Genomic DNA, 24,447 nt, shown 5'->3' with positions numbered 1-24,447 from the left:
TGGTTCAACAGCTAAACAAAATTCAGCAACAACAACCCCCTCCCACCCCCCTCATATCCTTCACCTGGGCCCCCCACTCTCCTGTCAAGGGCAAGCGCTGAAAAGGGAAATTGCTGTCTCTTAGATCAAAATGCTGTGTATGCAGAGCAGGTAGAGATTAATCTTCACCAGCTTTTCCGTAGCATGGCAGGGGGCTTGTTGATGGCAACATAGCAGCCATTTAGGGAAGAGATGATTTACTGCCAGCGAGACTCTTGCCCCGTGACAAGGAACCTGGGGCCTGTCTCACCTTCCTAGAGCCTCAGCCACATGGCATCATTTGGATTTAGTCTCCACATCCCCGCCCCCCCCCCCGACCTCTTTGCCTATTCCTGGCTTTGTGACATCTCTCAACATGGAGCTCCAACCTCCCCCCTTTCAGTTTGACATTGGCAGGGAAGCCGCAGGGGCTCCAGGGTCCCTAGGCAGCTTCTGCGGGGGCGAGAGCCTCTTCTCCCTTAACCCAGCACACACCCTGATTAGCAAGTGATGTGTGAGGAGGGCTTTTGAATGTTTGAATGTATGTATAATAATTATCACCACTGGGCTGGCCCACCAAGCCCTGAGCTGAGCTGTGATAACAAGGCGCCCTGGGAAGAGCTTAGGGAACGGGGACTTCTTACATCCTTCTCCCATTGTCTCCCCAAATTGCATTGGCTTTCAGCTGCCAGTAGAAACCTTCAGCACCTCTGGAGAACCCTGCCTCTACCCTCACCAGGGTTTATTTGGGAGCCACTCCTGTGAACTCTGGCACTCATCCTTGTAGCCAGTGTTTGAGGAAAAGGACAACTTAAACCAACCAGTGCAAGCTAGCTTCACCCCACTGGGAGGGAGTGGTTCTACCTGTAGGGAACAAGAATTTGGTTTGGTTTGGGGGTTTTCTTTGCAGTCCAAAGAATTTGCTGTTATGATTTGTTAACCATCTTGCAATAAAAGCTGAACACAATTCTTACTTTAGCATTTAAACATAATTTTTTTTTTTGGCACCAGGGAGCAGATTTTTGAATTGCGAATCTACCTACAATGGGGCATGTTATAGGGAAAGAATAAAGGAGATAGACTTAAAAAAAAAGGGGGGGGGGAGATGTCTCCTAAGTCCCTGTTGGCACTGGCAGGATCCAAACAGACATCTCAGGAAGATGAAAGGCTGTCTTCCAGTTGCCTTGGGTGTATGTTTGCTTAGTTCTTAGGATATCTGTGACTTACAATAAGTAGATTGGCCCCCTAAAGCGTTGAGTCAGCCTAGGGCTCATGCCTCTAATGGATGGATTCTTCCGTTGCTCCAATAGGGCTCTCCAGGGATGCGGTCTCCTTAAGACCTCCTCCAGCTCAACCCCTGGAGCTAAGTGGGCAGTGACAGGTGCTGGACCACTGCAGAGAGCAGTGCTTCCTGGTGGAGTTGGGCCTCCATACAAGCACAGGAGGAAGTAGCTGGGTGAGGGTTGGAGTGATCTTGGTGTGACCCACCCACATGCTAGAAACCCTTCCTGGAGAATGGAATTCTAGGACTTCAGGTGGCGCTTAGCAGTTCCTCCACCTACTCAAGAGTGCCTCATTTTGGAATCCTGGCTCAAGAACTTTCTAGGAGCCTAGGAAGCCTTGGATTGCATAGCAGAAAGGGATCTCTGCTGGGCAGGTGGAGACTCCACAAATGCCCTCTGCCCTTTGCCTTCTTATGCAGTGGTCCCTGTGTGGGGCCTTCTACCATACCCAGGAACTGTATTCCTTACCCTACCCCACCCCCAGGCCCTCAAAGTTCACTCCGAAGCCAGAGGCTCCCCAGTGCCAAATCCCAGCAAATTTTGCAGTTGCTCCGCATCGGGCAGAGATTGCTTGCGACAGGTAAATGGGCTGCGGGTTGCCTTAATGCCAGGCGTATTTTCAGTTAATAGGGAGGGAAAATGAGGTGTCTGCAGCGATATTGGAAAGTACAAGATCGATGATCCGGCCTCGTGTCCAATCAGCAGCCTTTAATTGACTGTATTTTCTGGGTAATTGAGCCTCTCTTCCTCCAAATTGAAGTGGAAGATATAACAATACATCTTGCCAGGAGGAATTACTCATTACTTCATAATGAAATTTCCCTTTTGCCAAGGTTTGCGGTTTGGCAGTAGGCACCACTTCTCACTCTATGCCCCCATCTCCCCGCTCCACCCGTAGAGCTTAGCTTGCCTGCACCAGGCCATGCCATCTGGCTTGACACGCCCCACTTCAGTTGGGAGAGCGGAGTTGACTGTGAAGACGCTGTCCATCTCTAGCTTCCATTTCAGCCTACAGAAAGAGTAGGACAGGCCAGGCAAGAGGCCTAATGTGGGAATGTTTTCTTTTTTAAACTTCTGATTATCTTGTCTTAGCTGAACCCTGACGAACCCCCCCTCCCCCAGACTCTGAGCTGTGCGAAGCCAACAGTGGCCAGGGTGTATCCTGGAGCTTCAGATGCTTGATTCCCATCTATACCCTACCCCCACCTCCATCCCATCCCCCCCCACTGCCACCCTCCCACCCCCTCCCCCTCCATCCCACTGGGCTTCAGGTGCTCTGACTCCAACAAAGTTTAACATTTCACTTCCACCTCATTTACTCCTGCAGCTTCTGAGTCCTGGCAGGACCTGCAGGGCTGGAAACAAGGTCCGGTGCTCAGCTTGGGGCTTTGCCTAGATCTGCAAGACTAACCGTCCTGCAGCCCAAGTGTGCGCAAGGCCCCGGGCCATCGCTGGCTTGTTAGCGTGTGATTGATTGCCTTATTAAAGCGTGTTCTTGTAAGTGTGACCAAACTGATTGCATTGCATATGTTTGGGATAATGCTCATCTTAAACAACAGGATAAAGCAGATGAGCTCGGCAGAGCCTCGAAGATGAAATGATTCCGGCCAGCAGTCCCCTAACTATGGCATTAAATTACCCAGCTACATACCAAATCACTTAGTTCTTCCACCCTTACCACTATTTTTTTTGGGGGGGGGAGTGGGAGGAGCTTTGCAGTTTGATTGCATGGTCTGTCCCACTGATGGTTTTTCTAGTCACCATAACAGACCCACCTTCCTAGGCTCTAAACCTGTCAGAAATCACCTGACATGGAGTCCCCCTCCCCATACACTCCAGGCAGCAGGAAGAAAGGAAACCCATCTTGCATCCCATCACCCACAGGACACAGTCCTAGACAGTCACCCAAAATGGGAGCCTTGGGTCCCCCACAGTATGTCTCCTCCAACCCAAAATGCTTTTCATGAAAGTTGAAAAGATCCTTTTGTTCTCCAGGCCTCTCCTGCTCCGTTGCTCCTATTCTTCTCCAAACGAGGAGACACCCGCTGCCATATGTCCTCCGAAGAGCATGGGTGTCACAGTGGACAGTTGTGACGATGCCCAGACGGATGGCACGCTCCAAGTGGGATGAGCTTTTTGTATTAAGCATCCTTTCCCTGCACAGTGAGGGATAGGGGAAAAAAGACTGCAGCAAAAGGAGGGGAGGGGGCATCTTCTGATAATCTCCACTCCCAGCCATTAGTTGCAGCAACATGTTCTTTCCACGGGCCCCACTCCCAACAAAGAAACCCTCTTCTTGTCTCCACTCACTTTCTAGGACCTGCCCTAAAGCCAAGCAAGCTCCTGGGAGACTGAACTTCCTTAGGAACACCTTTGGGAAACGCCCGTAATTCTGACTTGTTCAAGATGATGACCGTCATCAGGGCAAATCAGAAACAACCCCACTCTTCAGGGTGTCATTTGTAAGCGCAGTCGCACAGATTCGTTTGCAGTCCCCAGCTAAAACAGGTCTGAGTAAGCGAATTGGTGTAATAGTAAGATTCCTTCCCCACTTCCCTCCTCCCAGGTTCTGCATGGGCAAGCACATCAGAGTGCCATAGGGAAAACACTAAGGCCGAGTTCACCATTTGCCCGATCAATGTATGGGACCCCGGAAATGTTGACCCTAGGAAAAAAACATCAAATCCTAACTATAAACCCCATCATACTATCTACAAAGCAAACAGAAACACAAAGTCATTTCTAAAATTGCCTTCTCAGCAAAGAAGCATGTGATATTCTGAGCAGGAGGGAGAAAGATTGCCACTTAAAAATAACATGAAAGCATTAAGTAATTATTTAAAACAAGGCTGTTTAGAAAAATATTTGTATTTATTGCAACTGCTCAATTGGCCTCGTTAAAGTCGGCAAGCATTTAAATTGTGTTACAATCTCATTTAAATCCTGCTCGGTTCCAGCAGGCTGAAGAGCCTGAATAGACCAATCACTTCATAATGATGATGAATGAGAAATTAATTCAGATACAAGCAAGACAATTTAGGCCTTCATCTGTTTAAATAGCCTTCCAATATTATTCGCGATCGCGGGTCACAGATTGAATCAATTGTCCAATCTTGTGAAAGTCATATCCTTACATCTTCATCCAGATTATTTATAGCGCAGTGAGGGCTGCTGAAAGGTAGACGCCGTTAACAGGGACAATTACTTAAAGGGAAACGTTTATAAAATGGAAAACAAATGCCAGGCTTGGTAACAAATGGAATCAAACGCAGCCATTCCAATCTGGCAGCTGAAGGGAAGGGAGCGGGCACAGCCGCACAGGAAGAGGGGTGGATTCTGACCTCTCCTGGGCCCAGGTGAGGCCGAGAATCCAGGGCGCGTGCGCTGTCGCTGTCGCCATAGCGAACCCGGCAATCTAACCCCTGCTTGCTTTAGGTTCTTCGTTGCTAGTGCAGGAGGCAGCCTGCAGTTTTTCGGGACCAGCATCTTAAGGAACCTCCCCCCTCACACACACACACACCCCAAGGGTCTCAGTTTGTGCCTGGGTCTCAGTTCCCCTTATGCGGAAACTTGAGTCTTCCTTAGGCCACCACAGTCAGGTGGCCTTTTTGAGGTGGAGATGCGGAAACCGTCCTGGGCGTGCAGAGTGGGAGGTTGCTGGTGGTGTTTGACCTCTGCAAACTCAGCCTCCTCATCCTGAAGGCCGCAGAAGCAGAAGGGCCCTGGGTTCCTTACGCCCCTCGCTTTTGCCCCCCCCCCCCCCCCCCCGCTGCACACCACACCCGGCTGCCGCCTTCCCACCGGAGAGCAGAGCCCGATCTGCCCACCCTCAAGTGTTCCGTCCTGAATCTAAATCTTGAAATAGCCTCTTCCCACAGGTCAGGCTCATTTCATCACCCCTCCTTTGTCAGGAAGTCCTCTGCCAGGACCCATGGAGTTAGGGCGATTGTTACAACTTTGAGGTGACAGGTGCTTTCCCAGAGTGTCTACACCCCCACCCCTGGCTTGTTTAGGAAAGACCCGCGTGGAGCAGGCAGGGAGATGGGTCGACTTCTCTGGGGTGGGTATCAGCATGCTAGGGATCTAACTGTTAGCGCGTCTCGTCTCCGCCAGCTAAGGAGCCAGTCCCCGGGAAAGAGGGCCTTCTAGGCGGCGCTCTTGGGGAAAGTTAGTGGGGCAGCCCCAGAACGCAAGAGCAGGGAAGACCCGACCATTCCATGCTCAGAGCCTGGAGGAAGACAGGAGAGCAAGTGGATCCCGGGAAACACAGGAGTCTGAGCTGCACTCCAGCCCTGTCTGTCCTTGAGGGGGTTTATTTTTTATTTTTCAGTTTTTCCTTCTCCTGTATTTTTCTATTTGAAACAAAAGCCCAACTAACGGATTCCTGGCGCTCTGAGGACCCCACTCCTGGGAGCGACTTTGATGTATTGCTGTCCAATTAGTGCCTTTAATTGGTGTCCTCGGGGACGCGCAGGCCGAGAGCTGGGACGCAGCCTCCTCTCGACTCTCCTGCACACTGGAAAGGTAAAATTTATAATGCACTGTGGGAACCCCTTGGGAGAGCAAGGAGCAGGGAGGCAGAGAAGGGAGGGTGGCTACTCCATCTTGCTGAGGGTGCATCCTCCAATTTCCGGGGTCCTAGGGAAGGGTCTAGAATACGCGTGTTCGGCTCAGACTTCTGTGCAGAGGAGTTAGGGTGGCTAAGTCACCGAGGATTATCAATTTCCTTGCAGAAAAGCCAAGGGAGTTTGCATTGTCTGTAGCTGCCCAACCCCATGTGGTCTCCCATCTCGTTAATAATGGCTGTTTGTTAACAAGGATGCGGAGGTTAAATAATCCGGGTGGAAGATTAAACACGGCTCATCAAGGCGCCTGGAGCTGAGACCTGCAGCACAGCCAGCTAGCTTGCTGGAGCCTGGAGGATGGTGAGAGTAAAGAGCTGCCCTGAGCACTGAGGTGGAGGAAAAAAGGCGGTCTAAGGCCCTTGCTCAGCTCCCACACCTGCTAAGCAGAGAATCCAAAACGAGAGGCAGCTCCAGTAGGAGGTGGTTGTCAGATCTGTGGAGGAATCTTCTCAGGGATCAGAAAGCAACTCCTAGTCCTGAATTCCAGGCTCTCATGTTCCAGTTACACCCCTAAGAAGTAAGGGCTGTTGGTATTCCATGTGTCTAGCACCCCAATAGCCACAGGAAATGTGGCTCCTGGCTGAGCACCGTCCTTTCATAGCTGTGTGAGTGGCATCCGATTATTTTCCGCAGTCCATTTCTTTTCGTTCTTTCCTTTGTTTGTTTGTTTGTTTTGTTGTTTCATTTTTCAAGACAGGGTTTCTCTGTGTAGCCTTGGCTGTCGTAGAGTTGATTTGTAGACCAGCCTGGCCTCGAACTCACAGAAATCTGCCTGCCTCTGCCTCCCTGCAGTTTTTCCATTGTACGAAATAGACAGGAGACAAGGCTTCACGCAGATGATGTATCTTTTTTCTTTCTTTTCTCCATTTCCCCTGCAGAATTAGAAAGAGGAGCAGTTTTTCCTATGCATGGTCGGTCTCTACTTAACCTTGGAGAATTCAGTCAAGGAGGATTCTATTTGGCAAATATTTTGTACCTAGTATGTGCTAAGTCATAGTGCGATGTGTGTTTTTTAAACTGAAAAGCAGACTAGCAATTCCTATTTTCCCTGCTCACCATTCCCAAATACGTGTCATCACGGACGTCAAGGGAGGACGTTTTGAAGAAGAGAGCCTAGAAGGGGGATGTGTTTGTGGGACAGAGAAGCTGTTGGGTGAGGTGTGATGGACCTGCTTAAAAGCAGTAAAGGACTTGAAGAGGCAGTGGGGACGTCAGTGGGGACAGACCGAGCACACAGTGGCTCCTTGAGGGGCTTACAGGAAAAGAGGGAGAAGGCCTTCTGGAGCCCTGGTGATGTGACAGTGAGCAAAGGATCTCAGAACTTGATAAGAAAGGATGTGTGTATCTACACGTTGTCTCAACAGTTGGAATTATGCTTGTTACCTAATTTCAAAAGAAATCACCTTCAGTTTTTCGTTTGTTTTTGTTTTTTTAAACCAGAGAACTCAGCCGCTAGGCTGGTACTCTAACCTTTCCCCTCAAAGCAAGTTGTAGATGAGCTCCCATTGGCCTTTCCTACAGATAGCAGGAAAGGTGGCTTCCTCATTTGTTTACCTTAGGCTGGAAAGTCCAGAGGCCAGAGGGATGGTGCTGGGCAGTGACAGAGCCAGGGCTGGTACCCTCCTCTGCTTTACGCTTGCCTGGGATCACTTCCCTTGATTCTCACAAACAGTCTTCTGAGTTGAGCACGGGCTTCATTCTTGTTTTGCAGAAGTTGAGACACAGGGAGCTCGTAACAGGCTTGTTGTGGATCTGTGTTACTTAGTCAAGGATTCATTCTGACTCCAGAACTCTTGTCAATCACTCCACTAAAGCTGACTTCCTGGTGTACCGGGGCAGCTGAGAGCTGATGAAAAGCATGTTTCTCCTAGAGTTGCTAAGATCTAAAATCAGCTCTAGGTAAAGGCAGCTAGTGTGTGAGTGGGATGGGCTAACACTCATTTGTACCTGCTGCTAGGTACCCAACCCATAACCACACGCATGCTAGGTGAGCACTCTGTCTTACATGTCTATTATTATTATTATTATTATTATTATTATTATTATTATTATTATCATTAGGCTTTTTGAGAGAAGTTCTCACTATATAGCTTTGGCTGGCTAGGTGTGTAGCCAACTTAATGTACAGATCAGGCTGGCCTCAAACTCACAGAGATCTGCTCACTTCTGCCTCCCATGTGGTGGCATTACAGACATGTACCATCACCTTACCTGGCAGATCTCTACTTCTAAAGAACATAACTCCTTTTTGCCTTCTAAAAATACAGTCAGTGTTTTATCGGTGAATGTTCTGTGAGCAATGCAACCCAATAAATGAATCAATAAACATTTTTTAAAAGTACCTTTTCCATGGCTGATACCAGACCAGAGTCTGCACAATGTCTTCACTTCAATATGGTGCTGATATGGCTTTCTTAGGATCCCCTTCCCTCACAGTTAATTTGTACTTTGCTTGAAAATAACTCATTAGTGGTGTCAGCTGTGGTCAGGATGCTCTTACAGTGGGAGGCACACTAGCTTTGGCAGGAAGATACCTCAACTCATTTGCTGTTTGATTTAGACCCTCCGTTTCTTTAGCATTGGAAGCGTAATGTTTTACAAAATATATAAAATGCAAGTGTGTTTACACCTACTGACTGAAACATAAATAATTTGAACCACACAGAAACACACATTCTAGAAATCAGGGCTTAAACTTCCACTCTGCTCCTTAAAAGTGGTGTAAACTTGGACGTTTCCACACCCAGCCCTCCGTTTTCTCATCTTCTTGATGGAGAGGCTTACAATGGGCTGGTGGTGGTTGTTTAGAGCTTAACCATTTAACTAGTCATAATCTGAGTCTCTGCAGGCCAGGAACCTTGACGCGTGCTAGACCCCTGGAGCTGAAGTCTATCTACCAGAGGGTCAAGGAAGGAGGAGAGGGCTCCAGGCTCACCCATGCGGATTCCGGCAGAATTAACCTTCATTGATTTGGCTGAAGGCCTCAGTTCCCCCTCTCTGCCATGTGAGCCTACACCTGGAGTAACTCCTATAGGACAGTTGTCTCCTTTCAGAGTGAGTATGCGAGGGGTGGGGCATGTGGAGCCCAACAGAAACCACCATTCTTTTGTCAGCTAACCGTGGAAGTGATAACACCATGACTTGGGCTATATCATAGTCGTTAGAAGTGAGCATGGTCCAGCTCATGTTCCAGGGTCAGGTGCACAGGGCATCCAATCTAGGAGGCAGGAATCTTCGGGTGTTATCTTCGAGGCTGCCCCTGCAGACTTGTCTTACTGGGTTGCTGCAAGCACGGCATGGCTTTATAGTTACAGAGAGTTAGGACAGCCCCTCTGACTGCCACTATCTCCCACTGATCCGATGGAACCCCCAGGTCCTCATGAATCTTCATAAAGATTCCCCTACCCCAACTGTGGGCTCCATTCATCCTGTTTTTGAGGAAGGGTCTTCCACTGGCCTATAGCTTGACAATTGGGCAAGCCTTAGCGGTCAGCGAGCCTCAGGGATCAGCCCAATTCTGCTTCCCCAGTAAGTTCTAGGCAAGAGACATAGGTCCTCCTGCTTGCAAGGCAAGCATTTTACCAAACTGCACTATCACCAGGTGGTGGTGGCAGGATATGCTTTAATCCCAGCACCGGGGAGGCAGAGACAGCCAGATCTCTGTGAGTTCAAGGCCAGCCTGGACTATAGAGCAAGTCCAGGACAGCCATGGTTACACAGAGAAACTTTGTCTTGAAACAAAACAAAACAAAACAAATCCCACCCACCCACCCAAAAATCAAATTAAAAAAAACCCCAAACTGAACTATCTCCCTAGTCCTTTCTCATCATCATCATCATCAATGTATATGGCGTGTTTGTGAGTGCAGGTACAGGTGTTTCATGGTACTCAGGTAGAGGGTGCAGGTCAGAGGAAGACTTTCAAGAGAGTTGGCTGTCTGTTTCTGTTCTGGTTCTGGTGATCAAGAGATTTTATCCTGCCGTCCCCGTTTCAGTTTTTGAGACAGGATCTTACTATGTAGTGCAGGCTGGCCTTGAACTCAGAATCTTCTGGCTTCAGCCAGTCTGGATTATGAGTGTGAGTCACTACACCCAGCTCTGAATTTACAATGGGGTGAGACAGCTTGGCCAGAGGCAGGGTTCTGGGAGAGAGGCCTGTTTCAGTTCCTGCTTGTTGTGGCTGTGAGAGCAGCAGCTGTTTACTCTCCTATGCTCTCTAGAGCGTTGGTCTTCTCCTGAGGGGGAGGCTGTGACCAAATGAGGAGGCAAGCACAGAGAACTTTCCTGGTCATCCCTTTTTGTTCTTTTCCTAACCCTTTATCCCTAATCCTCCCATGACCCTTTGGATGGAGATTTAACTGCACGTCTCACTGTCTGGGGTCAGGGAAAGCAGAGGACACTGTTTGCAGACTCTGCCCATTAGATTTCTCACTGAGTTGGGGCAGGCTGCTGCTGCTGCTGCTGCTGCTGCTGCTGCTGCTGCGTTAGCTGTGGAAAGATCCAAGCTGCGGCATCTTAGAGTCGCCTGCAGGGACTGTACACCAGGCCATGCCCTAACTTAGCTGGATGTGACCCTCACCATTGACAAGCTGGATGGCTGTAGTTTTTCCAAGCTTTCCAAGAAAATCACGAGGCCAAGAAATATGCTATTTACCAAGGTCGGGTGCCTGTCATATTTCACTTGGGCCAACATAACATGTCCAGATTTAAAGGCTAAATCTGTGTCTCTCAATGGCCGCTCTAGGAACAGGGCACTCCAGTTGAACATCTCTGGAGCTGAACTCCGTGAACCTAGTGAAAAGCGAGGGCTGTGGTGGGGGTAGGGTGGGGTGGACAGGACAATGACAACAGGACACACCAAACCAAACCAAGGCAATCTGGCATACTTTCACCTACATGTTGCCCTCCTAAACCACCAGGAAGGAAGTGCAGAAGAGGACTGACAGGCTGAAGCCTGAATCCCAGACTCTGGAAGATAAGCTCTGTGTTGACTCAAGTGCTCTGCAGAGAGGGGGGAGGGGGGGTCTGGGAATCCAACCCCCTTCTGTTATCTAAATGACCAGAACTGGCCAGGTGCCTTTTGGAATTAACATTGTTTAAGATCAGAGCTAGGTTGGGGGTGGGGGGTGGGTGGAGTGGGAGTGACTGTGGAAGAAGTAGGTATAAAAAATATCCTGCCAGTCTACAGAAAACTTCCCAACCCCCAGGAAAATACTATCAGAGCTAGCAACCAGACTAGGTTGGCTTCTGCAATATTGTGATTTTTCTGCATAAAATATTTTTTTCCCTGCAAGAAACATGGCTACTTACATATTTGTGTTAAAATTGATTTAGTCCAAATGCAGTTCAGATAGGATTTGTTAAGGATGCATTCTTCCTGAAGCCAACGCTGGAGACTTGTGTTTGCTGGAATAACTGTATCAGGTTAAAGGAAACAGCAGAAGAAAGAGGCTATCTCAGCTAGCCACTCCAGCCACAGGCTGCCTCTGTGAAACAGGCTGTGGCCCTTGCTCCTGAAGGGCTACATTTGTAGCTGAGCTCTTGGTGTACAGCACATGCGTTCTCAGCTACTTGGAGGTGATCTAGGGGCAGCCATTGGTCATTAGACTAAGCTGAAGCTGTGCCTCGTTTCTGAGGAATTTTAGATAAATTATAATTACTTGATGAGATTCTATTCTTTGTTTTTGAGATTCTACTCTTATTTTTACCTATAACAGGGTTTTTTTTTTAAGCATAGTGATTTTTTAAAAAAGATTTATTTATTATGTATACAGTGTTCTGCCTGCACACCAGAAGAGGGCACCAGATCTCATTATAGATGGTTGTGAGCCACCATGTGGTTGCTGGGAATTGAACTCAGGACCTCTGGAAGAGCAGACAGTGCTCTTAACATCTGAGCCATCTCTCCAGCCACTATAACAGGGTTTTAATGAGTTGTAGTGGTTCTCTTTGGGGGGGGGGGTGCTTTTTTGAGACAGGGTTTCTCTGTGTAACCTTGGCTGTCCTGAACTGTAGACCATGCTGGCCTTCAACTCACAGAGTTCCACATGCCTCTGGGATTACAGGCATGTGGCCACTGAGATTTGCCAGAAAAACCAATTCCATTATTTGGGGCCAAATTTGAAGAAAGCTCTAATAAATATTAAATACCGACCAAGAGATGGACTTTGGTCAGAACCATTCCCAGAATTTCCCATCTGAGACTGGCCATGTGCCACATGTTGCAGAGGTTTATAAGGACAACGTCTATGCCACAGGACTTTCCCATGAGGCTTTGTTATTTCCCAAGAACTACAATTCCCAGCATTCCAAGAAGTTACCTGGTTCCTGGGCAGGTGGGGCTTACAGATTAATTTTGGGCTTTACTATAGCAAGGGGTTCTCAGATGGCGTCACTGTGATTCCCCACGTCACTTATCCATTTGCCCATTAATAGACTCTTAGACTGTTTCCAAATCTTGCCGTTTGTGAACATTGTTGCAGTAAACGGGATTGTTGCAGTAAATGGGATGCTCATATCTTTAGCAGGTGGTGATCTCACCTTCTTGGAGTTCAGAGTTCACCCAAAAGATGGATAGCTAGGCTGAATGAAAGTTCATTTCCAGTTTTTGTTGGGAAGCTTCATGCTGTCTTTTATAAGGCTGTACCAATCTTTATATTTATTCACAGTACAGGAGGGCTTTCCTCTTTACTACATCTTCATAGGCAGCTGCTTTTTTTGTGTGGCCTGGAACTTGCTTGTTTAGGTAGGCCCTGAAATTTCAGTGTTGCTGCCCCGGACCTCTAATCTAAGTAGCTAGGATTCCACATCCGCCTCCCCCCTCCGCTGCCGCTGCCATACTCCCGCACCCCAGCACCCCAGCTTTTGTTGTCAGTATGTTCACAACCAAAGGGTGATATGAACACCACTTTCTTTTCTCCTGGATACCTTCAGTTCAAACACACTAGCCATCACATAGAAACTTTCGCTTTTTGGTCTCTTACATGCAATTAAAACTTTTTTTTTTTCTTTCCCTCTATTTTCCCTTCCCCTAATTTGATACTAGCCATCCAAGGGTGTGCAGCAATATCTCCTGCTGCTTTTAGTTTGCTCTTTCCTGATGATAAGTGATATGGGCGCTTTTCAGATACGTGTTGTTGGTCATTTTGATGAGTATCTTTGGAGGAAATATCTAGTCAGATTCTTAGCTCTTCTTCTTTTTCTCCTTCTCCTTCTTCTTCTTATTCTTCTTCTAATTTATTTTCTGTGTATGGGTGTTCTGCCTTCAATGCCTAGAGTTACAGAGTTTCCAGCTACCATGTGTGTGCTAGGAATCAAACCTGGGTCCTCAGGATTAGCCAGTGCTCTTAATTAATGAGTCATCTCTTTAGCTCTTTATGGTCTCTCTCTCTCTCTCTCTCTCTCTCTCTCTCTCTCTCTCTCTTTCTGCTATAAGACCTAATACATTTGGATATTAACCCCTTATCAGAGAAGTTGATTGCATCTACTTTCCCCTATCCATACATTGATTTTTTTCTTTTAATTTTGTTGATTGTTTCCTTTGCTTAACAGTCTTTTTTTTTTTTTTTTTTTTTTTTGAGGGTTTTTGTAAGGTATCCAAAAGATCACCATCAAGGTCGATGTCAGGCAGCTTCCTCAGTACGTTCTCCTTCAGATCTTTCATTCATTTCAATTTGGTGTTTATCTCTTCTGTGAAATAAGAGCTCAGTTTTATGATGTGATACGCACGTGAGACTCAGTAATCTCGGAGATGGGCGTGGTGTGATATGGGGTACACGCTGTGCATTACACAATGTTTCTTCCTTGTGTTTTGTTTTGTAGATTTATTTATTATATTTATTGTATATGAGTGCTTTATCTGCAGAAGAGGGCATCAGATAACATTTTAGATGGTTGTGAGCCACCATGTGGTTGCTGGGAATTGAACTCAGGACCTCTGGAAGAGCAAGCACTGCCCTTAAGCACTGAGCCATTTCTCTAGCCCTTGTTTTGTTTTTTAAAACTTATTTACCTTTATTTTATGTGCATTGATTGTTTGCCTGCATGTATGTCTACATGAGAGTGTCAGGTCTTAGAGTTACAGACAGTTGTGTGCTGCCATATGGGTACTGGGATTTGAACCCAGGTCCTCTGGGAGAGCAGTGCCCTTAACTGCTGACCCATCTCTACAGCCCCTTTGTTTTGTTTTGTTTTGTTTTGAGACAGCGTTTCTCTGTGAAGCTCCTGGCTTTCCTGGAACTCCCTCTGTAGACTAGGCTTGCCTAGGCTCACAGAGAGCTGCCTCCCTCAGCCTCCCAAGAGCTGGGATTAAAGGTGTGCTTGGCCACCACCTTGGGACAACTTCCTCTTTATTTTGAAAAGCTTCTTGTAGAGGCTCAGGGCATCCACAAAGGGGCAGGGCAAATTCTGAAATGTTGGGCTGTTTTCCTGAGTTATTGTATGTTTTTTTTTTAAAAAAAGTTTATTATTTATTAGTTATATAATGTCCTGCCTGCACGTGTGCCTGCCCACCAGAAGAGGGCACCAGACCTCATTATAGGTGGTTCTGAGCCAATATGTGCTTGCTGGGAATTGAACTGAGGACCTCTAGAAGAGCAGCCAGTGCTCTTAACCTTTGAGCCATCTCTCCAGCCCCCGGATTACTGTATGTTTGTATGAATATATGTCACTTACACGTTAGATTTTGAGTTTCTAAACTTTATATTCCTCTTCTTGGAGTCAAGTGAGACTTGGGTCCTTTTTCTATATACCTCCTTTTTAATACCACAAAGGACGTGTTTCAAGCCAGAGTCTTTGCTGTATAAAACTTTAAGGTTTTTAGAGTCCTTTGCAGTGTTTCAGCTGATGTAGAGTTGAATGTATAGGCTTTTAGTTTTCTTTCTTTTTTTTTTGAAAGAAAATTTTGCTGTGTATCCCAGGCTGGTCTTGATCTCAAGATCTTCACCTGAGACCTGGGTTACAAGTAGATGCTGTCATGTTTCCCAGTTGAAGTGGTTACTGTGAATTTAACTGCACACACAAACACACACACACACACACACACACACACACACACACACCGCGTGCAAGCACACACACACAGGCGTGTGCGCACACACACATGCATACACATATACATACTCACACACACACACACACACGCACACACACAGATTTTTGGTGCCCATCTGTATGCATGCATGTGCTCTTCATTGGGTTATAATCCCAAGCCTCATAATATACCTTCGGATGTGTGTTACAGGGTTGTCTATTGATGGTGGTGTTTTATTCCTGTCTTCAATGAGAAACTATGGACTTGGTGATTTCCTTACCTGTTGTGTTAAGTCCCAGTGACATGAAGAGTTAGTTTGGCCTCCCCTTTTTCCCCCCCTACAGTGTAATTTTTGGACAAATTATGCTTAAGAAATTGCCTCGACACAGATAGTGTTTGGAAGCTTGTGCAGTGTTACCCTTGATGGACAGTCTTGTTGCTTAAAGGAGGTTGCTTTGGTTATTGGCTAATGCACGTGGCTTGCAGCACGTTCTGCACCTGTTCCTCCCATCCTTCAAAGTCAATTACTCCAGTTTCAGGACAAAGCAATACATTCTTGAGGGAAGGGGTATCTGGAATAGCTTCATTTTTGTTTGTTGCAAGCCCTCTGTCTTTAATCCCATTTTTCAGGCTGTGCCCTAATTCCTATCACATTGGATTTAAAAAATATGTAGCAAATCGCACAGAGACCTGGCAGTGCTGTATGGGCCAGGGGAGAAGAATTGATTTCTAAAGTTGTATTTCCAGGTACTATTATCTGTTTCTTTCTTTCTTTCTTTTTTTTCAAAGGATGAAAATGCAAGTGTCTTTAGTCTGCTTTATCTCAGGAGCCAAAATTATCCAAATTAAACTGAATATTAATGTTGTGAGGGTGTTAAGTAGCTTTCAAAGAATAAGGTTAATATGAGCTGATTTAATTTTAGTACTTGGTAGCTTCAGTGAAAGGAATTAGCGCACCCTGCTAATAAGTCTGTTATAATTTGGTGATTGTTTTTTGTTTGTTTATTTGTCCAGAGACAGAGTTTCTCTGTGTGTGGCTCTGGCTGTCCTGTAGACCAGGTTGGACTCAAATCACAGCAATCCACCTGCCCGTTGCCTCCCAAAGTCTGGGATTAAAGGCAAGTGCTACCAACATCCACTGATTTGGTGTGTTTTTGATCTAATATACATTGCAGCTTTAGAATTCCAATATTCATGTCAAACAATGTCTTGTATAATTGGTCTTTGTACATTTATTTTTCCAACCTTCTTCTTCAAAGCAGCTGCTAAATTGGAAAAAAAAGTCATCCCATATGATTTAAAACATCATTTAAAACACTCACCCCTAGCCCAAGATCGTTGTAAATTCTGAGGGATTGAAAACAGTGGGTTTTGCTATTGCTGCAGAAGATAATTTGAGATCTTTTATCAAGAGAGCAGCGTGAAAGCTTTAAAATAGCTGAAGTGAAGTCAGCCCAGATTTGTAAAAGGCAAGGTTACTTTCTAAGGAATAAAAAGGCAGCCGGCTCATGAAAAGAGGTTAGACTTTGAAATCAGGCAAGCCTGAGTTCAAATCCCCTCTTATCATTTATTAGCTGTATGTGAAAATTAACCTCCTAAACTCCAGGACCTTTCTGAGGAAGAATTCCTGGCCAGCTCTAGAGTAGAGACCAATTCAAAACTGATAGCAGCGCTCAGATTTCCTGCCTTCCTCCAAAGGCCGAATGATCCCCCGACACCCCCTCCACCCCTCCCACCCCCGCAAGAAGCTCCAGACTTGCAGATAAGGTGGGCGCTTTGAAGTGCAGACTCTGTCTGCAGGGATCCCCTCTCCTGCTGAGGAGTTGGAGTTCGCAATGGGAATTGCAAATGATGTTGATAAAATCCTGTTTGGGGTGTTTGGAATCTTGGGAAATACCAAGGCCACCCCCCCCCCCCCGGGAGACAGTGGCTGGGGTCTAGACTTCTGCTTGGTCACTTACAGAAAGCTAAGTAGCCTACAAAGGCCAGTTTCGGGAGCTCAGTGATGCTCAGGACCATGAGAAGCCTTTCTTCCTCACTTTCTTTTTCTGAAGCATTCGGAGTTGACTTTCAGAGAGTCTAGCTGGGGATTTGGACCATGGGGAACGTACCAATCCAGCTTTGTGCTCACATTTTCTTATGGCTATTTCTGATCTAGAAAGACAGGTCTCCCTCCAAATATTATTTATTTGTGCTCTGTCTGCATGTACACTTGCAGGCCAGAAGATGGCATCAGACCCCAGTATAGATGGTTGGGAGCCCCCATGCAGTTGCTGGGAATTGAACTCAGGACCCCTGGAAGAGCAGCCAGTGCTCTTAACCAATGAGCCATCTCTCCAGCCCCCCAAATATTCTTAATTAGCGGTTTTCAGACTCTTTAAGATTAAAAACAAAACAAAACTATTTTTAAAAGCTATGAAAGTGTAATGTGTGTGCTGTTTGGCTTGTGCACTGTATGCATGCCTGGTACCTCTGGAGGCCAGAAGAGGGCGTCAGACCTCCCGGAACTAGAGTTGTAATGGTTGTGAGCCAACCAGTGAGTGCTGGGAATCAAACCTGGTCCTCTGGATGAGTAGCCAGAGCTCTTAACTACCCAGCCATCTATCTCTTCTGCCCCAGCATTTTTCAAACTCTTAAAAATCTCTTACAATAACAAGCTTCTTACAATGGATAAGCTCTTGAATAGAAGCTCTTATATGACCCAGCGCGCACACACACACACACACACACACACACACACACACACACAAACACACACACTCCTCTGAAACAAGTATTTGCTAAGACAATATTTACATTTTCTCACGGGTTCTGCTGGTCTCTTTCCCATTCTGTTCTATAGATGGTGTAACCCACTAGATTTCTTCACTCACTGTATGAAAAGCACCAGCCTTAAAGGAGTTGTTATCACCAACGTGAGAACTTCAGAGAGGATTCCAACTCTGCAGGACAGAGTCTTCCATACCCCCTCTAGCCCCAGTCACCCATTTTGCCCATGCTGTACAGGCCTTGAACCCCAAAGACTGACTCAAACTTGATCAGGCAGGTGAGGGTTTGTTTCCTTTTAAATTTACTGACTATAGTTTTGTGGGTTGTCAATGGTTCTAAACTAGATTTCCCAGCTCTTTCCTCCAACACAGCTGATGGCAATGACAGCTGGAATGACTGAAAGAGTTAACAGGCCAGGGGGCGAGTTTAAAATGGTTTTAAGGCAGAGAGTAAAAGAAAAGCAGTGCTCACCTTAAAAGAAAGAAAAGCAGTGCTCACCTTTGCATTAGAGCCCAGCGTTCAGATAGTACTTTGTAGCAGATGTTGAATTTACCTGGGTGGGCTGTCTCCACTCCCCTCAGCTGTTGAATGCTTGGCTTGGCTATGCTAAAAGGCTAGGGTTGAAGGGAGTGTATTCAAGGCCAGTGTTTCCATAGATATGAACTAGATACTGTGGGAGAGGCACTGGGCATGTCCCCTGCCCCTCCACATGACTGGAAGCTAGAGCAGGGACTTGGAACTATGTCCCAGACCAAGGCTTTTCATAGTTGAGTATGTTTTAAAAACCACTGGGGGAAATTGATTAATATGAAAGCTCCAGGTTTGTCTCCAGTGTCTCTCGAGCCAGGGTGGGGCCTGGAAATGGCGTATGTGTTAAGACACCATTAATAAAAGTAAAAACAAACTAAATAAAGCACAACAATAAACCAGGTGTCAAGGGGGCATTCCTGTAATCAGATTGCCACTCTATGGAACAGTGTTCCAAAGTAAGTTTGAGGTCAACCAAGGCCACTTGAGACACTGTGTCAAAACAACAAACAGAAAATTTATTCCAGTAACTATTTTTCTGTGTTCAGCCATGTCAACGGTGTGCACATGGGTGTGTGGTACATCTCTAGAAGCCTTTCATTTCACTAAATTGATGCTCCCTATTCCCCTGACCTGTCTCAGACCCTGGGCTGGCCTTTCCGACTTATTAGCCTACTATTTCCGCCTCCCAAGTGCTGGGATTACAGATGTGTGTCACAATGCCCAGGAGTTTGATGACTTTAGGTTTCTATAGTTTTGACTACCCCAGAGAAGGCACATAAATAGGACTGGACAGTGTCTGTCATAATGCTTCCGGTGGGGAAACAAGCATATTTGCAGGGTATTGTGGGAACGGTGTGGCTGAGCACAGCAGAGATGGGGACATCCTTGTCCTCCTTCTTTGGGAAATGAGATGGGATATTTTGTCCTTTATTAGTGAGTCCTGACCCATGGCACAGTTTGTGAGGTAGACCCTCAGTTAGCCCGATATGCTATGTTGTTGGTAGAGCCAATTGTTTTAGTGAACATTTCTTTCTTTCTTTTTATTTTTTGTTTTTTGTTTTTTTGTTTTTTCAAGACAGGGTCTCTCTGTGTATCCTTGGCTGTCCTGGACTCGCTTTGTAGACCAGACTGGCCTTGAAACTCACAGCGATCCACATGCTGCCTCTGCCTCCCAAGTGCTGGGATTAAAGGCATGTGCCACCATGCCTGGCTAGTGAGCATTTCTTTAATTAAGAGGATACTGAGGAAAAAAGATAAAATAAAGAAGAAAGAAAGAGAGACATCTTTCTAGAATCTCAAGAGTACAGAGAATATAAATTTTACTTCAGTGTGTTAAGGGCCAAGGATATGAATAGGAGAGAGATATAAGAAAATATCCACTAAATATTTCTCTTCCTGAAGGCTTCCTGCAGGTAGTGACGTGTGAATGGAGGGATAACAAAAATGAACTAGATACACAATAGAACACTATTCTTCTGCAAAGAAAATCAAGGTTCCATAGCTTGCAGCAAATCAGAGAACACTACGTTAAGTGCAAAGAGCCAGGGGACATACTACATGATCTGCGCTTACATGTTGATGCTAAGTAAGTTGAGCTGAATCGTAAAGAAGAAGTGTTAACCAGCAAAAGGTTCAGTAGGAAGGAAGATACCTTTTCTAGTACCTTGTGGTGCACTTGAGGAAATAGAAGGCCATGTGGTTGGCTAGCAATCTGGTACCACAGAGGCGCAGGTCCTGAGTGTGCAGGTAGATTCTGTAGATTGAGGTAAGGCCTTGGCCTTAGTAAAGTGAAGTTGTTTCAGCAGACATAAGTTCATACTTTTGTTATTGTTGTTTTGTTTTGTTTTTCAAGATGAAGTTTCCTGTGCATCCCTGGCTGTCCTGGAACACTCTCTCTCTCTCTCTCTGCAGATTAGGCTGGTCTCAAACTCAGAGAATCCAACAGGGCCAGATTTATAGTGGAAAAGAATACTCTGGAGTCTTTGGGAAGCCGACTTGGGTGGGGTAGTAGTGACTATGAAGAGAGACCAGTTAGGGGCCTTAGTTGATGAGCCAGTTAAGGCTGAAAAACCTTCTCAAAGAGTGACCTTCAGCTGATTTTAAAGGATGAATAGGAATTTCACAACAACACTAAAAGAAAAAAAGACTAGAAGTTTTAGAAGAAATGTTCAAATGGGCTATAGGCCCAGGCTGTAATGGGTGTGGGCCTGTGTGTGTCTCCATCTGCAGAATTTGAAGAGTAGAGAAGGGACATTGGGACATATTGTGAAGAAAATTTGTATTTTTGCAGAAGGTAACATAAGAGGCTCTTCTGCAGGCGATGAGGTCATCTTAGGACAATTAATCAACCGCAGAAAAGTGGTGAAACCCAGGAACTGGGAGAGGAGTGAGAAAGGCATAGAGAGATGATCCAAGATTTGTCTAACAGGTAGACCCTTCTGAATTTATTAACAGCCAGGCACTCTGAAGCAGAGGCAGGAGGATCTCTATGAGTTCAAAGCCAGCCTGGTTTACAAAGCCAATTCCAGGCAGGCCAGGTCTTCACAGGGAAACCCTGCCTCAAAACAACCACACTGCCAAAACAAAAATCCACACTACCACCACAGCAAGCAGTTTATTAACAGAGTAGGCCAGGAGTGGGGAGGTGCTAGGGAGCACTTTGGAGGCCTACCTGGATAAATATGGGTCCAGGGACTGAACGGAGAACTCGGCAGGACCGAGAATGGGATCTTCCAAGCATAAGGAAGAGGAAGGAAGAGGGGTAGGAAGAGTGATACCTTTGCCTTAGGAAATGTCCAAAATGAAGGCACTTGAGATACAGAGATGTCCACGCCGGGGGTCACTGATGCCTTTCTGTGATGCTCAGGATGGACCAGGCTGAGGGTCTTCTGTGGGCAGCATCCCTGAGGAGCAGATGTTGTTGTCTCCATTTTACGAGTGGGGAAGCTGAGCAGCTGACGTTTTGAAATGTTCACGTAATTGGCTGGTTACTAGTTCCTTTCTTCCTCAAACATTTTCAAGAAATCCCTGTCCTGCCATCCCATCCTGTTACTATGAACCTTCCATCACAAAGCCTTTTGCCTTTTCATTCCTCTGCCTTCTTCTCATCTGATACAAGCATTCACAGAAAGAATGGTGCCAATTTGAAATGAGGTATGTGTCCAGACTCAGCCTTCCAGAGAGATAGCTCTGCAGCACATATTTGTAAAACAGAGGAAGAACAAAGCCTGTCTCTTTAGTCTTGGGGAGGAAGAAACAGTCCAACTGTGTTCACCTTGTTAGGACATTTAGGAATAGCTGGGTGTGGTACACGTGTTTGTAAGCTCAGTATGCAAGGGCTGAGGCAGGCCTGCGGGTTCAAGCCTGAACTACATAGTGAGACCTTGTCACAAGACAAAACAAGAAAGGGGTGATAAAAGAAAAGACAAGAAAATGTAGGAATAATGGTTTCCAATGAACAACCAGACCCACTATTGCTAGGGAAGGAAAGGCGCACGCTTTTTGAATCAACTTCAGTAATACCCGGGCTTCAAAGAGACTTGGCGCTTCTGCTGGAGTGTTGTTGAGCTCCTTCCTCAGATCTTCATGGATCAAAGTTCAGGCTCCACCAGCAGCAACAGTGATGGGGAGAGAGTGAGACTTGCCATGCATTCTGCTGCTAGCTAGGACTGAAATTAGGACCAAATGATCAACAAGGCTCTCAAGTATCACCTGTGAAAAAGTTTTGTTACAAAACCCAGGACAGGGGGCTGGAGAGACGGGTCAGTGGTTAATAGCGCGGACTGCTCTTCTAGAGGTCCTGAAGTTCAATTCCCAGCAACCACATTGTGGCTTATAACCATCTATAATGAGATCTGGTGCCCTCTTCAGGTGTATAGATGTGCATGCAGGCAGAATACTGTATATGCAATAAATAAATCTTAAAAAACAAACAAACAAACAAATAAACAAACAAAAAAACCAGGACAAACACCATCTACCTTCATTTTAGTTACCTACTTGCTCAAACTTTCGATGGCTATCCTTCACCCCAGCTTAACCTACAACAAACTGACATTCTACCTGGGCTAGTCTCTTACAGGTAGTAAGCATTGAGACTCAATGTGGTTCTGGGGATGTGTGTGTGTGTGTGTGTGTGTGTGTGGGTGGGGGAGAGAGAGAGAGAGGAGGATGAGAGGGGAGAGGAGAGAGGGAGATGTGTGTGTGTGGGTGGGGGAGAGGAGAGAGAGAGAGAGAGAGAGAGAGAGAGAGAGAGAGAGAGAGAGAGAGAGAGAGAGAGAGAGAGAGAGTACCTCACTGCCCCACCCCATCCTTGTCTTTCTGACTGACTCTAGCTCTCAGCCTCGTTCAGTCTCAGGCCCTTGGTTCTCAGAGTGAGTCAGCACTGTGTTCTTTATTTTCTGCATGGATTTTCCCAGTGACCAGTTCAGGAGTGACCGTGCCAACAGACAGGCTCTGTTGTTATGATTATTTCCTGGTTGGTGTTTGTCAACTTGATATATCAAGGAAGAGGGACTCCCAAGTGAGGAACTGGCTTCATTGCAACAGCTTGCAGTTAAGCCAGTGGAGCATTTTCTTGATTCATTATTGATGTAGAAAGACTCAAACCCACTGTGGGCGGTGTCACCCCTGAGTAGGTGGTCCTGGATGGTATAGGATGGTATTAGCAAGCCATGAGGAACAAGCAAGTAGGCAGCTGTGGTGGTTTGAGCGAGAATGATGGCACCCAGGGAGTGTAAACACTTGAGAGAGATGTATCTCACAGGACAGAGCCCCTTAAACCCTACCAGACTCAGAGCTACAGGATTTGAAGGTTTCCCTGCAAGGTTTCTAGAAGTCTTGCTTTGGCCCAGTATTTCTTCACTATGCTCCCATTCCTCCCTTTTGGGATAGTAATGTATATTCTGTACCATTGTATGCGGAAGTTTGTCAATTTTTTTTTGACTTTACACTGGGTTACAACTAAGAGATTGCCTTGAGTCTCAGGAGAGGCTTGGAACTTTGGACAGTGTTGAGACTGAAAGGTTATGGGGACTTTTGAGGTTAGATGACATTTTACACCACTATGTGGCTGCAGACTTGCCGGCTGGAGAGTGGAATGTGGTGCTTTGAAGGGGGATGGCCTCCTTAGGCTCAAGTGTTTGAATATTAGTCCCTAGTTGATGGAACTGTCTGGGCCCCACAAGAGGTGTGGCCTTGTTGGAGGACATGTGTTACTGGGGGTGGGCTTTGAAGTTGCAGGAGACTCAAGACATTCCCAGAGTGTTCTCTCGCCATGCTTGTGGATCAAGACATGATCCACCATCATGGACTCCAAGTCTCTGAAATGGTAAGTCTAATTAGACACTCCTTCTTCTCCTTCTCCTTCTCTCTCTCTCTGTCTCTGTCTCTCTCTCTCTCCTTCCCTCCCTCCCTCCCTTCTTTCTTTCTTTCTTTCTTTCTTTTCTTTTCTTTTTTTTTTTTTTTTTTTTTTTTTTGAGACAGGGTCTCACTATGTGGCTCTGGCTACCTTGGAACTCACTATGTAGACCAGGCTGGCCTCAAATTCACAGAGATCCCCTTGTTTCTGCCTCCTGGGTGCTGGGATTAAAGGCAAATGGCACTGTGGCCCCACTTTCTTTTGAAAGTTGCCGTGGTCCCGTGTTAGATCATAGCAGTAGAAAAATAAGGAAGATAGTAGCATTTCTCCATGGCTTCTGTTTCGGTTCCTACCCAGGGGCCGTCGCCCTGCTCAAATTCCTGTCCTTACTGCCCTCAGTGATGGGGTGTGACCAGAGAGTTCTCCATCACAGCAATAAAATCCCAATTAAGACAGTTACTCTCTGCATGTACAGAGTATCCAGGGACTCCTGTTCTCAAGACCCAAATATCATCTCTTCCAAAAGTTCTGAGCTCTATCTTCTTTTGAATCTCACCCTGCAAGTCAACAGAGTCACGTACGGATTTCTATTTATTTATTTTTATTTTTTATCAACATTGGTGTTTTGCTTGCATGTATGTCTTTGTGAGAGTGTTGGATTCCTCTGCAAATAGAGCTACAGACAGTTGTGAGCTGCCACGTGGGTGCTGGAATTGAACCTGGGTCCTCTGGAATAGCAACCAGTGCTCGTAACCGCAGAACCATCTCTCCAGCTCCTCAGTTATTGATTTCAAATACCAAGCAGCAGTTTCTTTTTTAAGTACTAGCCAT

The sequence above is a fragment of the Acomys russatus genome, chromosome 10 (assembly GCF_903995435.1).
Source record: "Acomys russatus chromosome 10, mAcoRus1.1, whole genome shotgun sequence".
In the NCBI taxonomy this organism is placed as follows: domain Eukaryota; kingdom Metazoa; phylum Chordata; class Mammalia; order Rodentia; family Muridae; genus Acomys; species Acomys russatus.
Note: the sequence above shows the minus strand (reverse complement) of the source record.